Genomic DNA, 19,194 nt, shown 5'->3' with positions numbered 1-19,194 from the left:
TGTCTGTTCCTTTACCATTTTTCTGTTGAGCTTTCCTACTTCCTTTTGTCAGGGTACCTGTGGTCTCTACCTCCGAAAGAGGTAGAGACTTAGCAGTTCCTTCATCCGGACGGCCTGATGGCTTCCTTCCTCGCGGTCTATCCGGTCGTGCAAAGCCGGCCGCGAGGGAGTGATTGCCTTTTACAGCATCACGTCCGGAAGTCGTCAGGAAACTACCGGAACGACCTGTCAGTCAAATGCTGCAGGACCAATCAGGACGCCTCAGAGGCGTGGTTACTTTTCGGAACAGGGTATTTAACGGAGCTTCTTTCGTCAGCTCATTGCCCTGTCGTGGTTCTAGCTTGTTCTAGTCACTCAGTGCTTGTGTTCTGCTTATTCCCTTTGGTTTTGACCCGGCTTGCTTATTCTACTCTGCTTACCTCTGTATCCTTGATTCGGCTTGTCTCTCGCTCTCCTGCCTTCTGTTACCCTCGACCTCGGCTTGTCTTTGACTATTCTCTCAGTACTACTTACGTTAGTCCGGCCATTCTAAGGTCCGGTATACGTATCTGGCTACTGTTTGTACGCTGCGTGTTGGATCCCTGTCCCGATCCTGACATTACGACAGGGCCAATGGATCCTGCAAGTACAAACAGTCAGCTTGCTTCTCCTGATCCTAGGTTTGAAGCCATGGATCACAGAATGGATCAGATGGCACTTGCGCTACAGGCACTATTATCTCGTGCCAATAACTCACCAGAGGAGATACGTAATACCCCTATTTCTCCTGTCAGTTCAGGTTTAGAGGTAGCCACAGTGGGTGCTTCTTCTCGCATTACCCCCCCAGTACGCTATGGTGGGGCGCCTGAGAAGTGTCGTGCTTTTTTAAACCAAATTAGTATCCATTTTGAATTGCAACCTCGCTCCTATCCTACAGATAGGGCAAAGGTAGGATTTATTATCACCCTACTTATTGAGAAGGCTCTGAGATGGGCCAATCCACTATGGGAGAACGATAACCCATTAGTATATAACTATAACGCATTTGTAGCTGCTTTTAGAAGAACATTTGACCCTCCAGGTAGAAAGGTTAATGCAGCCAGATTACTGTTGCGCCTGAGACAGGAGAACCGAACACTTGTGGATTATGCACTAGAGTTCAGGTCTCTGGCGTCAGAAGTCAAGTGGAACGAGCCGGCGTATATGGATGTATTTTTGAATGGTCTATCTGATGTAATCCTTGATGAGGTTGCTACTAGAGAACTCCCTGAGAATTTAGAAGATTTAATTTCGTTCATCTCTCGTATAGATGAACGTTTAAGAGAGAGACAGAACACTCGAGAGAGGAATCGGAGACCTTCTTTTAGGTTAGCTCCCTCTTTTCCAAGTCCTGACTCCACCGTATCTTTGCTTCCTGAACCTATGCAGATAGGGTATACCCGCCTCTCTGAGGAGGAAAGACAGTACAGAAGAAGAGAGGGTTTGTGTATGTATTGTGGAGCCAAAGGTCATTTTCTCTCGAACTGTTCTAACCGTCCGGGAAACGCTCGCACCTAAGTCTTTCTAGAGGACAGGCCTTGGGTGTTTCGATTTTGTCCTCTACTCCTAATTATAAAGATCACAGGCTTCTGCTACCAGTTTCCTTGACTTGGGAGAGGGAAGTAGTAAGGGCTATGGCATTGATAGATTCCGGTGCTGCAGAGAATTTTATCGACCAGGCCTTTGCGAGTAAAAACAACATCCCAACCCAGCTAAGGGAGACACCCTTGGCCGTTGAGGCCATAGATGGTAGACCACTACTAGACCCTGTTATCTTTCGTGAGACCATACCCATTGATTTAAAGGTTGGTATCCTACACGTTGAGAATTTATCTCTTATGCTCATTTCGTCCCCTTCCGTTCCCATAGTTCTAGGGTATTCATGGTTGAAGAAACATAACCCTATTATTGATTGGGAGTTAGGGGAGATCCTCTCGTGGGGCCAAGGCTGCCAGGAGAGGTGTTTAAGCAAGGTTTCTCCCTTAGCTAATATTAACATACCGGAGAATCCTACTCAGTCCACAGAAAGACAAATACCAGACCTTTACCTAGACTTAAAGGCAGTATTTGACAAGGAGAATGCCGATTCTCTGCCGCCACACAGGTCATTTGATTGTAAGATTAAGCTTTTACCAGGGACGATGCCTCCGAGGGGCCATGTATATCCTTTGTCTGTTCAGGAAAACTCGGTTCTGGAGGAGTATATTCGGGAGAATTTAGAAAAAGGATTCATTAGGAGGTCTTCTTCTCCGGCCGGGGCTGGGTTCTTTTTTATTAAGAAAAAGGATGGTACGCTGAGACCTTGTATCGATTACCGAGGCTTGAATAAAATAACTGTCAGAAATGCCTATCCTATCCCACTGATTACCAAGTTATTTGATCGTCTTAAGGGCTCCAAGATCTTCACCAAGTTAGATCTTAGAGGGGCATACAATTTGGTGAGAATCCAGCATGGTCACGAGTGGATGACGGCATTTAATACCCGGTATGGCCACTACGAATACACGGTTATGCCATTTGGACTTTGCAATGCTCCTGCAGTATTTCAAGATTTGATTAATGAGGTACTTAGGGAGTTTCAACATGATTGTGTTATTGTTTACCTGGACGACATACTAATACACTCTAAGGAGATTGAGACTCACCATAAACAGGTCAGAAAGGTATTACACAAACTTCTGCAACATGGTCTATACTGCAAATTGGAGAAATGCAGTTTTGATCAGTCTCAGACAGACTTTCTTGGGTACGTGATTTCTGGGGAAGGTTTTAAAATGGACCCTGGAAAACTCCAATCTATTTTAGACTGGCCTTTGCCCAAAGGACTCAAGGCTATCCAGAGGTTTATTGGTTTTTCCAACTACTATAGGCGCTTCATTAAGGGATACTCCTCTATCATTTCGCCTATTACCAATATGACCAAACAAGGGGCTGATACTAAGGTCTGGTCTAAGGAGGCTCTTGTTGCTTTCAAAACTCTCAAGGAACTTTTTGCCTCGGCTCCCATTCTAGTTCATCCTGATACGACTCTGCCTTTCTTGCTCGAGGTCGATGCCTCTGAGACTGGAGTTGGGGCTGTTCTATCTCAAAGGTTAGGGGTGGATAAACCGTTACACCCTTGTGGTTTCTTCTCTAAGAAATTATCTGGGCCTGAGAGCAGATATGACATCGGGGAGAGGGAACTGTTAGCGGTCATTAAGGCTTTAAAGGAGTGGAGACATTTACTGGAAGGGACATTACACCCTGTTACTATATTAACGGATCATAAGAACTTGTCTTATATTGGGGAGGCTAAGCGCTTATCCGCCAGACAGGCTCGCTGGTCCTTGTTCCTCTCTCACTTTAATTATGTACTTACTTATAGACCTGGTTCTAAGAACTCTAAAGCCGATGCTTTGTCTCGTCAATATGAACCATCCACTATAACTGAACCAGTCCTGTCCTCCATAGTTCCCAAGGGAAATATCATCGCAAACACGAATCTTAGGATTCACTCTCCATTGCTTTCCGAGATCATGAAATCTCAGCATTTGGCACCCAAACAGACTCCTGGGGATCGACACTTCGTTCCTGCCACTCTCCAACTGGAGGTGCTACGCTGTCTCCATAACAGCAAAGTGGCGGGACATCCGGGCATCCGCAAAACATATGCTCTGGTCTCTAAAGATTTTTGGTGGCCTGACTTACGTAAGGATATTAAAGAATTCATAGGGGCATGCCAGGTTTGTACCAAGACTAAGCAACCTCATTTTCTGCATCCTTTAGAGGTCCCTGAAAAGCCATGGTCCTGTTTGGCTATGGACTTCATTGTTGATTTGCCTATCTCTAAAAAGCAGACTGTTATCCTCACTGTGGTGGACAGATTTACTAAGATGGCTCACTTCATTCCCTTACCTAAACTCCCATCTTCGCCTGAATTAGCGGAGATATTCGCTAGGGAGATTTTCAGTTTGCATGGTATACCTTCCCAAATTGTCTCTGACAGAGGCTCTCAATTTGTTTCCCGTTTTTGGAAATCTTTCTGCTCCCAACTAGGCATCAAATTGAATTTCTCCTCTGCCTATCATCCTCAGTCTAATGGAGCTGCTGAACGTACTAACCAAAAAGTTGAACAATATTTACGTTGTTTCGTTTCTGAACACCAGGACGATTGGGTCGGTTTGATTCCTTGGGCGGAGTTTGCACATAACAATCTCATTTGTGATTCTACGCAGTCTAGCCCTTTTTTCTTGAATTATGGCTTCCATCCTTCCATCCTTCCTTCGGAGTCTTCTTCTCAAGGGGTACCGTCGGTGGATATTCATGTTGCCAATTTAAGGAAGTTGTGGGATCAGACTCGACAAATCCTTTTGCACAATTCCATGCTGGTTAAAAAACACGCCGACAAACGTAGAAGGGCAGCACCGGTGTTTGTTCCAGGCGACAGAGTATGGTTAAGTACTAGAAACATTCGGTTAAAGGTGCCGTCCATGAAGTTTGCTCCTCGATATATTGGACCTTACAGGGTACTGTCTCAAATTAACCCAGTTGCGTATCGTTTAGCGTTGCCTAATGCCTTGCGCATTCCGAATTCATTTCATGTTTCCTTGCTAAAATCACTAATATGTAACAGGTTCTCCTCCGCGATCGCCCCTCCTCGCTCTGTGCAAGTGGAGGGTCAGGAGGAGTATGAGGTCAATTCCATCGTTGATTCTCGAGTCTCCCGAGGGAGACTGCAGTATCTGGTCGATTGGAAGGGTTATGGTCCTGAGGAGAGAAGTTGGGTACCTCAGGAGGAGGTGCATGCTCCCCGTCTCCGCAGGGCGTTCCACTCTCGCTTCCCTTCTCGCCCTGGTGTCTTCCGCCCGGTGGGCGTATCTGAGAGGGGGGGTACTGTCAGGGTACCTGTGGTCTCTACCTCCGAAAGAGGTAGAGACTTAGCAGTTCCTTCATCCGGACGGCCTGATGGCTTCCTTCCTCGCGGTCTATCCGGTCGTGCAAAGCCGGCCGCGAGGGAGTGATTGCCTTTTACAGCATCACGTCCGGAAGTCGTCAGGAAACTACCGGAACGACCTGTCAGTCAAATGCTGCAGGACCAATCAGGACGCCTCAGAGGCGTGGTTACTTTTCGGAACAGGGTATTTAACTGAGCTTCTCTCGTCAGCTCATTGCCCTGTCGTGGTTCTAGCTTGTTCTAGTCACTCAGTGCTTGTGTTCTGCTTATTCCCTTTGGTTTTGACCCGGCTTGCTTATTCTACTCTGCTTACCTCTGTATCCTTGATTCGGCTTGTCTCTCGCTCTCCTGCCTTCTGTTACCCTCGACCTCGGCTTGTCTTTGACTATTCTCTCAGTACTACTTACGTTAGTCCGGCCATTCTAAGGTCCGGTATACGTATCTGGCTACTGTTTGTACGCTGCGTGTTGGATCCCTGTCCCGATCCTGACACCTTTCAACTAATAACCCTTTTCTAATTCTTGGGGATTTCTTTTTTTTTTTTTAGTATAAATTATTTTATTTCGTTTTTTACAAAAATACATATAACAATAGGACCAAACATGTCCAGTACATACTATACATAGTCCGCACATTTACAATACATAAACACAATTACACCGTTAACTGCAAGGTCGGGCACTGGGAGGTAATCTCGTTACGCTCAAGGCTCTAACTATTCCTTAGATAATAGGTCTAGTATATCTCAATATGATTTTAATCTAAGTTTCTATTTTATTGATCCAACTTTGCCATAGGTCTCTTCTTTTAAGGGAGTTCAAATATGGGATGCTCAGATCTCTTTCCATCCTCATCTGGAGATGGATTTGATCTTTAATAGTATCCCAGTAAATTGGCTTATTAGATTTCCAATTCCGTGCAAGAATAATTTTAAATGCTATAAAACAGTGAATAATAAAGCAACTATTACTATATGACATCTTTGGCCAATGCATATGTAACAGAACTACCTCTGCTTTCATATCTAAATCTATCCCATTATTAGCTTTTATAAATCTTAACATAATCTTGATAGGACTCTGGATGTTTGGACAACTCCACCAAATGTGGGTAAATGAGCCCACCTCTTTATCAAATCTCCAACACTTAGGAGAGACCCCTGGATACATCAGGGATAGCTTATTGGGAACTAAATACCATCTGTAGATGACCTTATAGTAACATTCTATTACATTTAAACATTGCACCTGTCGACAGGTATTATTTATAGCTTTACACCATTCATCTTGTTCTAGAAGACATTTCAGATCCATTTCCCACTTAATCTTCTGAGGAAAACTAACTACCTCATTAATATTTCTTACCACCTCTATTGCTTTGGATAAAACTTTCGGTACGTTCTGATGTGAAAATATACGTTTTATCATTATGGGAGCTTTTCCGGAATCTTTATTAAGATATTTCTGCAAAAAATATTTAAGTCTCAAATAAGTAAATGCCTCTCGCTGCGATAAGTGATACTTTTGTAAAATAGTATCAAAAGACAATATATTGACTGAGCCTAATATCTGCGAGACTTTGTGTATTCCGTGAATACGCCAGCTATCCAAACAAAGATCGCTGATATTGACTTCAATTACGCTCAGATTTGCTGTATCTAGAATTGTATATTTAAGACCCATTTTCTTTTTAATTTCTTCCCAAACGGGCTGCAATTGAGCCCATATAATATTATTTTTAATATCAATCCTCATCTTCTCTAATGGTTTCGTATTCCAAAGTATACCCTCTATATTTTTTAGTCTTAAATCTTCCATTTCAATACTAAACCACCTTTCTTCTTTAGCCGCCACCGTTTGGGACCTATACATATGGGTTATCACGTTAGCCCAATATATAAATTTTATATTAGGGAAATTTAGTCCTCCCTCCTATTCTTCTTGCCCTTATTAATAAAGCTCTCCAAGTTATTTGTAATAGCGTCAACCAGCTATCTGGAACCCTGAGTGGAATCATCTGAAATAGATAATTCCACTTAGGGATAACATAAGAGCTGATGACATTAATGCGGCCCCACCAGGTAATCTGCATATTTCTCCAGTCCTTTAGTAGTAAGTTTGTACTTTTTAAGAGACTCAAAAAGTTTTCTTCCATCATTCTCTCTATATTCTTCGTAAAAGATATTCCTAAACAGTCAAATTTCTGGGGTGCCCATGTAAATGCATAGAGATTGCTAATTTCCTCTCTTGATTTTTTATCTAATTCAATACACATTACAACTGTTTTTTCATTATTCAGTTTATAATTTGCTAGTTGGCTATACCGCCTAACTTCCTCCATTAGATACTTCAATGATCTAATTGGCTCAGTAATTGTTAAAAGGATATCATCCGCATAGAGACTAATTTTTAATTCTTTATCTCCTATTCTATATCCCTTTATATCTACATTGTTTCTAATGTTTTCCGCTAGAGGTTCTATTGAGAGGATATATAGTAGAGGTGAGAGCGGACACCCTTGTCTCACTCCATTATTTACTGGTACCCAATCGGAACATACGTTTGGGCCTACTATTCTAGTAGAAGGGTTTTTATATAGGGCCATGATTCCTCTTATCATCCATCCATCTATTCCATATGCTTCTAAAGTTAGTTCTAAAAACTTCCAGTTTAGCCTGTCGAAAGCTTTTTCTGCATCGACTGCTAGAGTCATAAGAGGGATATGTTTCTTATTGGCATTATCTAAAATACTTATAGTTCTTCTTGAATTAGAGCCCACCCATCTATCAGGTATAAAACCTATTTGGTCATTATGAATAAGCGTTTTAATAATACTCTTAAGGCGGTCTGTTAGAATAGATGAGAATATTTTTACATCTGAATTAATTAAAGAGATGGGATGATAACTAGACACTACAGATGGATCTTTTCCTTGTTTCAAAATGGGAAGCATATTTGCTCTTGTCATCTCTTCAGGGAAACTTCCTATTTGAACCGCATTATTAAATGCTAATGCCAATTGGGCACTTAAAATAGCTTTATAAGTATGGAAAAATAAATTAGAGAATCCATCTGGGCCTGGGGTTTTTAATTTCTGAGTTTTAGATATGGCCCTCTTCACCTCATCCTCTGTGATCGCTTTATTTAATCTATCTTTCTGAGTTTGATCTATTTTTGTTAGATTTGTGCTGGTTAAGTATTGTTTAATCTTTTTTATAGAAGTTTCCACCGGAAGATTATATAGTGACCCATAGTAATCTCTAAAACAGTCTCCAATCTCTTTTGGTTTTATATAGGTTTCTTGATTATATACAATCTTAGATATGCGTGCCTTAGCATACTGTTTCCTTAGCTTATTAGTTAACATCTTATCTGTTTTGTTCCCTCTGCAGTAAAATCTTAATTTGAGTTTTTTAATATTATTTGCTATCTTAATATTCAAACATTGTAAAATATTTTTTTGTACTTCTGCTATTCGCTCTCCTTTTTCTACAGTAGGATCCTCTTTATTATCTATTGTAAGCTTATAGAGTTCAATATAGAGATCTCCCAATCTTTTTTCTTTGCTTTTAGCTTCATGATTTAATTTTATAAGATATCCTCTTATGACTGCTTTAAAAGCACACCAAGTATTAAGATTTGAAGTATCTAAGGGATCATTCTCCTTAAAGAAGCATATTATCAAATTCTCCAACTTAGTCTTATATTTTTTATTATATAGCAAATAATTATTTAGTTTCCAAGTTGAGTTATATTTAACTGTCGAATTATCTTTTAGTTCAAATATGTACATGCTGTGATCTGACCATACATTTTCCACAATATTTACTTTTATCAACTTCTCCACTAAAGTTATATTGCCCCAGATCATATCTATTCTTGAGTATGTATAATGAACTCTTGATAAATGGGTATAATCTCTTAAATCTGGGTTATGGAGACGCCAGACGTCAAATAAATCAAAATTGTTTTTGAGATTAGTCAAGGAACTAGCATTTTTAACTAGTGTTTTATTCATTGAGCTCCCTTTTAATAGTTTTTTATCTTTTTGTGGATCTAGTATACAATTAAAATCTCCAGCCACTATATATATCCCTGTTTTAATTGAGTCCGCTTTATTTAGAATTTTCTTTAGTTGTGAAACTGGAGCTACATTGGGAAGATAAAGGTTAACTATGGTATATTTTATATAATTAATCTTGACTACCAGGATCATAAATCTACCTTCTTTGTCTAATTCTAGATAGAGTTTCTCCCACTTAACTCTATCTGAGATAATCATAGCTACACCTCTTTTTTTTTTATCCTTCATTGATGCATGTATAATTATTGGAAACTTATTGCCTCCCCATGTAGGTTTCTCATTTTGTCTCCAATGTGTCTCCTGAACTAAACAAATATCAATTTTTTCTTTTATCATTAGGTTACGTAGCATGGATCTCATATATATTGTATTTAGGCCCTGAGCGTTAATAGACAGAAACTTAACCATATTTGATTATTCTCAATCCCTTTTCCAACCTTCCGCCCTTAAACCCTCGCAGATAACACATATTTAAAACAAACAACAGTATTAGTCGGGAACATCTTATGATCCCACAATTTAACCTATCTCACCACAGATAAACCTTAGTCTCTGGTGGATAGCCCCCGTCTCATGAGTAGACTACCACTCTGAGATTTATGCTTGGTATAAGCATCAGGCAGGTCTATGCGTTAGAGTTGAGGAACTATGGCCGGGGGCTATTCAATTATTTCCTACTAAAACTTTTCTAATGACTATTTCTCCTCCAAAATTTTTTCCTTTTATCTTTCTCACTTCCTTTTTTTTTTTACATTTTCCCTCTCTATCTTGACCCATCATACCTTCCTCTATTCGATATCTTATCCTTTCTGTTTCCTTTACCTTCCCTTCCTTCCCTTTTCCTTTTCCCCTTTACTCATTACTTATAGCACCTTTATAATCTCCTTTTTATTAATCCTACTATATTATGCTAAATTCAGCCTTTGCCTAGTTTCCTTCCCTTAACCTTCTTATAAGTCCCAAGTGCATTATTCAATATTTCATTTCATACCCACTTATTTCTTTTATATAATCTAAAGGAGTGAGAGAAAAAAAAAAAAAAAGAGAAACAAACTTACTCGTGCTGTCCTTCTTCAAATCATACACTATTCTATATTACACTTAACTAATCCTGTAATGAGGTGTCGTAGTGCACACATTCCATTATGTCAATAACTTTAAATTCTCCAGTGACTAATATGATTCTACTAGTTAATTATCTACACACACCGTTATCTAAATATCTATAATAAATAGTTATTCCACCTCTAAAAAAAAAAAAAAAAAAAAAAAGCTGGCTCGTGCTGGCTATCTGGCTATCATTCTTCAATTCACTTAATTCTCCATTATTCTTAACTAGCTCTGTAGTGACGTATCATAGTGCAAACATTCCATTATATCAATAACTTTAATCTCTTCAGTGATTAGTATAATTCTAATAGTTAATTATCTGCACAAACCTTTATCTAAATATCAATATTGAATAGTTATTCACCTATTACCAAAATTTTTGCCTAAAACTAATCCTCTTATACTCTATACTCTATAATTTTATCCATTCTTCCCTTGAATATATCTCTAACCTACATCTTATTTTACAAATCCGTGAGAGAAAAAAAAAAAAAAAAGAGACAGGAAGTATTCAAGGAAAATTTGAAAGGGTCATTAGCAATCTTCATACTGTTCAATTTGCTGTCAACTATAGACTTCAACTTTTAAAGTTTTAAGCTGGTCAGTCCATGCTTCGGTGTTTTTAAGTTCGGTAGTCTGGCTTTTTCTCATTAGTCTTGATAGAGAGTTTATTTTTGTTGTTCCTCATTGATCTTGGTGGAAGAATTTGTCACTCGTAATCCCATTGATAATCCCATTTGGATAGATAGTTACTTAAATTACGATGATATCTTTATTTCCATCTTCCTTTTTCTTTCTATTTTCTCTGCTTATAGGTATAGACGATATAGTCCATTTTTAATCAATGGTATACTAGATGGGAAAAAAAAACAAAACAAAAAAAACCCCATGGTCTTCTTTACTACCGTCACTCTTCACTTCATTAAATACTTGCAATCTTTTTTCTTATTATTCATCCTGACCTTTCCTCTTTCTTTAAAACGTTAGTGTTTTTGTCCACGCTTCTAGATCTTTAGCTGAAGTGAATGGTCTCCATTTTTCTTCCCACCACACAATTATTTTGGATGATTGAACCCATTTATATTTCATATTGTTTTTCTTCAGTGGTTCTAGAGCTTGATAGAATGTTTTTCTCCATGCTCTTGTTTGCATTGAGAGGTCTTGGAAAGTGATGATGTCTTTAAATTTCTCCGTTAAGTTGTCTTTATTCCTCAGCAAATGTAACAATTGTTGTTTGTATGAAAAAGAGGAAAAGCAGACGATAACATCCCTAGGATACTGCGCAGGCACCTCATTAGGTTTCCTTAATCTATGTACTCGTTCTATTATAAGTTGGTGAGCTTCCTTCTGCAGACCAACTTCTTGAAAAAAAGAAAGTAAAAAGTCTTGTAACTGATCTTGAGTTATGGATTCTGGTATATTTCTAAAACGAACATTACACCTCCTCGAGCGGTCTTCCAGATCTCTTATCTTTAAATTCATTTGTTGTATTATGTCTTCTGTTTGAATATTCGCTGATTGCATGTTGTTTATTTGTCCTTCAAGTGCATTAATCTTTTCCAATGCAGAACTCAATTTAGTATTTATTATCTCCATCTCGATTTTGATTATATTAGAGCTATTAGTAATCTGACTAGCAATGTGTGCCATCTGTTCGTCCAATTTATTCACCAGGAAGTCTTGAGACGCATGATTCATCTGCTCTACGCTCTAAGCGTTTATCGTTTGCGTATTCTGATCGTGAAGAATCATTTCGCTTTCTTTATGGCCCAATTTTTCTTTATTAGGAGAGAAAAAGCCTGACAATCTTGTTGGCTGAGAGTCATCCTTTTTATCTTTAGTTTTTATTTGTCTCTTGGACGCCATCTTAGGTCTCTCCTCGTATCTTGACTTAATCTGTCTTGGTCTAGGGGGTCTAGGGGGAGGGGTGTGTTAATTTCCACACTGCTTTATTGGCAGTAGCTTTCAAAGCAGCTTTAAATATCAGCATCAGACAATATGCACAATATGTCTGACAAAAGAGTGATTCTTTGACAAAATGCCCAGATGTATTAGTATTTAGTATTGGTATACAAAAACCTTATTGCTATTGTGCCCTGTTATAGCAACAGTACACCAACACTAGGGCTTATGAAGCTTATAGCAGCTGTTATAAATCGCAAATCTCATATAACATACAAGGCTGCTCCTCCCCTCCTCCCACTTTCTTCCATACGGGTCTTATGTACACTTATCTTTAATCAGCTTTTTAACAGAAGTCCCTTCTGATTATAGGCGTCACTTCAGCAGATCTTTTGGCTTCTTTGAATAACTTTGAGTGACTGCCCCTGTTCACCCGATCTCGTGGGGTGGTTGGAAAATACTTTTCAGAGCTGTCCGTCGCTTATCCGAGTCTCTCTGTATGTTCCCTGAGGCCACTGGTACACTGACCTCTCGTCGGCTCTCTGCTATCTGCTCCGTTTACACCATCGGCTTCTCTCCCACTCCTTCGTCTCCCACAGACCGCACTTCACTCGTCACTCAAAGACCCGCCTCTCGACGTGCTCACGCTCTTACGTGCACGTTCACGCGTCCTCCCGGCATTTTTCACACTCGAGCGGGAGTAAATGTTAACCACCTTGGGGATTTTCTTGGGGATTCTTGGGGATTTCAACCAACCCATTAACCCACCCCTGACCTCAGTAGCTTTCAAACTCTTTTCTATTACCTCCTCCCTTGGCCTATCACAGTGGAGGAACACTCCCACATATGTAGCTGGCTCTATCTCTAAGCTCCACAACACTTCATTTCCTCTCTCAGATCACAATCTCTTATTATTTGTTCTTGAAAGCCCCTCACCCAACAGCCTCACCCTAACCCTCCTCAACTCAGAAGGGACCTGAATTATCATGACCTCCAGCAACTCTCAGCTGATCTCCATTCCAAACTCTCATCCATCCCCACATTCTACTGTCCCTCTCTGGCTATCTCCTCATATAATGCTACTCTCACATCAGCCCTGGACACTGCAGACCTGCTCCAAAGATGCACCTCAAGGAAGATGCCCCTCCAACCTTGGCACACTAAGTCGACCAGCTACCTGCAGAGATTCTCCCGTTCAGTTAAACACTGCTGGAGGAAGTACCGCACCTTGCCAGACTTTCTCCATTATAAATTAATTTTGTTTTCATATAGCACAGCCCTCACCTTTGCTAAACAATCCTACTTTTCTACTCTTGTTAGTTCATGATCACGCAATCCCAGGTGTCTCTTTAATACCATCAACTCTCTCCTTTGCCCACCTCAAGCCACTGCTCTAACTGATCTTTCAGCAGATAGCCTTGTATGCTATTTTACCGACAAGATTGAACATTTAAGGAAAGAATTCTCCCCTCTTTGCTCCCCCATCTCGCAACCATACATGGACCGTACCTTCCCTACCCTACAAGCCTTCGCCCCAGCTACAGAACAGGAGGTGGCTTTGTTTCTCCACTCCTCTCGCCCCCCCACCTGTCGACTTGATCCAGTACCTTCCCACCTCATCAGATCTCTCTCCCCTTGTCTTGTGTCATCCTTAACACACATCCTAAACTGCTCTTTTTCATCTGGTGTTGTCCCAGTTCCCCTTAAGCATGCTACTGTCGTACCCATCCTAAAAAAGCTATCCCTAGACCCTTATTTCCCTTCCAACTAGTGTCCCATATCCCTGCTTCCTTTTTCCTCAAAGCTTCTAGAAAAACATATCTTTACTCATATGACTCACTTCCTAAATACCAACTGCCTCCTTGATCCACTTCAATCTGGCTTTCGCCCCCTTCACTCTACTGAGTCTGCTCTTATTAAAGTTACAAATGACCTAATCACAGCTAAATCCAAAGGCCACTACTCCATACTAATTCTTCTTGACCCATCTGCTGCCTTTGACAATGTTGATCATGTCCTTCTTCTCCAAACTCTTCAATCCCTCGGTCTCTTCCTATCTCTCCCAATGTTTGTTTAGTGTCTCCTTTTACAATGACAACCCCTCCACTTGCCCTGTCTCAGTTTGAGTCCCCCAAGTATCTGTTCTTGGTCCCCTTCTGTTCTCTCTTTATTCTGCCTCTTTTGGCAAACTCATGAACTCCTTTGTATTCTGCTACCATCTGTATGCTGACGACAGCCATATGTACCTCTCCTCCCCTTGTCACTGCTTGCCTTTCTTCAATCTCTGATTGGATGTCCTCCCTCTTTCTGAAACTCAATCTCTCTAAAACTGAGCTTCTTATTTTTCCACCTCATCATGCTGATCCTCCTCGTTTGCTTTTCCTGTAAGTGGAAGGTACTTGCATCAGTCTGTCTTTGCAATCTCGTTTTCTTGGTGTCAACTTTGTTTTCCAGTATTTTGCAACCTCGTCCTTGCAATCTCGTTTTGCAGTATGTTGCTAAGACCTGTTAATTCCACATTAAAAACATGGGATATGCAACGGAAGTGCGTCCATCAACACCGCCTGGTAGTCCAAAGCTCCAAGAGAGAAAAGTAAAAAGCAACAATAGTGCTCTCAATTGTGATGGAGTAAGAAAGTAAAATAGGAGATAAAATAATACCCACAAAGATAGAGCAGAGATACTGCTCAATGGATACGCGTTGGTGGTATGATCCCCACCTAGGATTTCTTGGAGTACTGGAACAGTAAAAATGCCAGTGGCAGTAAAAGTAACCATGAACGATAAAATGCCAGGAATTAGTTAAAAAAGTTTTAAAATACCAGACGGTGTTGACGGACGCACTTCCGCTGCATATCCCATAAGCGGGGATTATACCGCTGTACGCTATCCACACCAGAGCTGGCCATAGCTCCCCCAAATTTGAGTTCTCTACCTTTCTCTACCTATTGCACATTGAACCCTATCACAATTGAGAGCACTATTGTTGCTTTTTATCTTTTTCCCGAGCTTTGGATTACCAGACGGTGCTGACGGACATTACTTCACTACATATCCCGTAAGCGGGGATTATACCGCTGTACGCTATTCACACCAGAGCTGGCCATAGCTCTCCCAAATGTGAGTTCTCTACTTATATTACATATGTGAGAAATACTGAACTTGATGGATGCAAGTCTCTTTTCAGCTATATAAGTATGTAACTATGTAATCAGTGCAGTAGATAAGGGAAATGAGCACTGTAGTTGTAGTCAATGAGAAATGGGCAGTGCAGAATAGTGATAATACCTTATTTTTAGGTTAGGGAGGTTAGATGTTACATGAGTGAATATTATGTGCCCATGCTGCCCCTTACCAAAATATACCTGCATGTGTCCTCTTTTCAGTGTAACTCTACCCAATTATGACTTTTTGTTTTAACCTTCTTGTTTCTTAGAGTAAGACCAACTTGGAAGGAGCAAGCATGCATTCTATAAATAAGACTGATTAATGCATTTTTACATGAAAATCCACTCTCGGAAGTGATATTTTATGAATTAAGTATTTTTTCATATTATATGGCTGCATTATGAAGCCACTGTGTTTATTTACTGTTCCACACTGAATTTAACAATAGCATTACTTTAATTCAAGAATGTTTACAAACATAGAGCGGTCTTAGTATATCTGTAAATAACAAACTAATATAAAAATGGTATCATTGTATTTCATGTGGAATTTTTACATTATAAAGTTCAGCTCAATAAAACATTTTCCGCAAAGCAATTTAAATAGACTTAGATTTATGAGTGTAATTTGATTAGGTTATTTCATTAGTTTAAAATGTAAACGCTTTCAAAAAGAGGATTAACATTTTTTTTTTATTTGGTTCTAATAAGTTGCAATATTCATTTGTCATCTAAAACAGCTTTCATCTTTTACATTTTTTGATCTATAGAAACATCCTTGACCACTGTCTAATTACTGTAATTTAGTTTCACTGTTCAAACTTATCAGATCATGTCAAATTGATAATGCTGACTATTAATTTACAATAGCACACTAATTTTGCAAAGTTTTAAAATATGTACTAATTATTTCACCAAGAATGATCTTTTGTCAGGAGTTATGTTCTCAACTGAGTGTAGAAGTATATGCCATTTCAATAATTTATTAGTGTTCCTATTATTTTTATGCTAATATTTCAGACACAAATGCATGAATTTGAAGCGTCTTAGGTAAAATATATTATCTATAGAGTTTAAAAGCAATATTATAAATATATTGAGTCCATGAACATATTGGTAAAAACTTTGCTAGTTCTACTTTCTTTACATGTAAGCACACAGTTAACAAAGTAAATAACTAGGTTAATCCAGGTTAATACTCATCTACAACATCTCTGATAATTTGGGCCATATTTGAGACCATAGTCTCCTTTTGAATGCAGTTTGAGGTGTTAAGTACACAGATCCTGCTTGATTCTATTTGATAAATATTAATAAGCAAACAGAAAATAACAAGAGATCATATAGACCTTTAAAACAAGGTCCTGGACAAGTCTATAAGATGAAACACAGAGAGCTTTTGTACAAATATTAATCTATTTTATCTTTTTCTTGAGTTTCATTGTTATTCTGATATTTCAGCTGATATCAAGTCCTTGGAAGCAGAACTTACACAAGTTCTGTTAGAGGTTGCTTTTTTCTGTATCACTGAATTGGCAAGTGGCCTGAGTCTCCGAAATCAGAGTCTCAGTAATTACTTGTTTTTTGTATGATTGATTTGTGACAATTTATTTGAGTTTTCTTTACCTCAATCGCGTTTTTATTTTGAAAATTTGTAAGAGGCCACACAGTAAGAATTTATCTATTTTACTTCATATGCAGCTAATTACCTGCTGATTAAATACTGTGTTTACAGATTTGCATTATATTTCAAAGTGAAATAGAAAGGTTACTTTCTGTTTGGTGGAAACACAATAATAATAATTTTAATGGCGGTTTTGAGATATCCTTTGCAAATCTATAAGAATGTGCCTTTACAAGATTTTTTCTTTTTTTGTGCATCTTACTTCAGGAAACAAAAATGCATATATGTACTGAAATGGGTTTTCCTTTAGAATTTCTTTGTATTTGGCTATTTCCACCATGACCTCAATCCTCACCAACTTCCAACCTATTAATGAAAGGCACATACTTCTTTTTGAGGAAGGTGTTCATAAGGTGTTGAACCATTCTGGGAAGAAATGTTTTATTATAACCTTCGGTTGTGCATCAAAACATTATACATTATCTCAGATCTGTTTTCATATCTCCCTTGGACTCCTATGGATAATTTACTATTTATTTAGACATGATACTGGAATAAATTATTTTTTTTTACAACAGAGGATAGGGTTCTTAACAGTAAGAACAGTAAATATGTTGTCCTAAAGAGGTTGTCTTATCAGATTCTACAGATCATTTAAAAAAAGGATTGGACGCTTTTTTAGCATAAACAGAATATTCACGAATACAACTGGATATGCGTATATACGTATGTAAATCAGAACTCTATTATTAAATCTTAATTATGGAGTCAAGAAGGAATTGTTTCCCTTTTTGTCGCATAATTGGCAATGATTGTAATTGTGTCAAAATAATAATTTTTTGGGCACAAAATAATAAGGCAATCAGAGTATGAGCTTGCTAGAATTGTTATGTGTACATGTGGCTCACTTTTATTGTTATGCTTCTATGCAAGTGTTCTCTTTACTATTCACAATCTTTTCCAATGGTCAGACAGAAAATAAATGTAATTATGGCTGGAGGAGAAAATGTGATACTATAACTCTTTAAGGACCAAGTTTATGTTTGCTTGTTTTATACTTAAGGATCAAAGAAATTTTGGCATTTGTGAATGTTCTACCTTAATTTCCATTTTTCTAATTTTATTGCACCAACACGTATTATGTACAGTTCTTATAAGGATAACAGTGGCTTAATTTAATATGATATACACATATATATAGTCTCATTTATTGTGAAAAATACAAATAGAAAACAACAAAAAATGCAAAACAAATACATTTTCATAGTTTTGGTAATAACATTGTTTACATAATTAGTGCAGCTTAAAAAAATTTATTTAAAATCCTTTTATTTACTTGCCCGGATTTATATAGTATATCATATGTTTAGAATTTCCGTTAATGTTTGTTTGACTGTTTACAAAATACATAAAGTAAAAAACAATTGCAGTATGGAATCATTTTAGAATTTGGTATGTTTTTCTTCTAAGTTGATTAGCCATCAGAGAAAAAGAAATGCCACACAAACACACACACACACATATATATATATATATATATATATATATATATATATATATATATATATATATATATATATATATGCAGTATTTCCCAGCACACACACTCAACGTTTTATAAAGTGCCGGGTGCTCACAAAGCCATAGCCAAAAAATATAAAAAGTAATAAATGTAGGCTTGCACTCACGGTCTTGTAGGTGGATAAAATTTCCTGTTTATTTCAATTCGTTAAAACATGGTTGCTGCCATTATCGTCAACGTTTCAGCCACTCCTGTGGCTTTCATCAGGACCAATTCAGCATAAAAACATTTCATTTACAAGTTGCTTCTTATATACAGCTAACTAAACTTAAAAACAATGCTTACCACCTGTGTTCTCGAGTACCCGGCGTCTATCACGATCTTGTGCGCATGTGCGAGCACGTCAAACCGGAAATGACGCGCCCGCATCATCAATTCGCTGCCATGGTAACCCGAAACATAAACGGGCACCACGGCAACGGTATACTGCAGCACAGAGCCAGGGTATGCACAGAGTGGGGAAATTAACAACATAAAATCACACAATCAATACATATTTTATCTCTACCTGGTGCAACATACTTTTACTTAACACAATTATTCCCAAACATTATAAATCATATAGTCTAATGGGATGGGCTTGTCAAACATGATGATCTACTGTTTTAAAGTATCATCATGGTACTCACTATTCATATGAATATTTATTATGCGCTCTATTTTACTTATTTACGCATATTTTAACATTTAAATCCATAAAGCAATAACTTCATTATACTAAACAAGTGTTGCCTAGATATAGCTAGGTGAAGTACACTGTACTAAAAATTCCATA

The sequence above is a fragment of the Pelobates fuscus genome, chromosome 10 (assembly GCF_036172605.1).
Source record: "Pelobates fuscus isolate aPelFus1 chromosome 10, aPelFus1.pri, whole genome shotgun sequence".
Taxonomy (NCBI): Eukaryota; Metazoa; Chordata; class Amphibia; order Anura; family Pelobatidae; genus Pelobates; species Pelobates fuscus.
The sequence above is the reverse complement of the archived record's forward strand: the minus strand, read 5'-3'. Positions refer to the sequence as shown.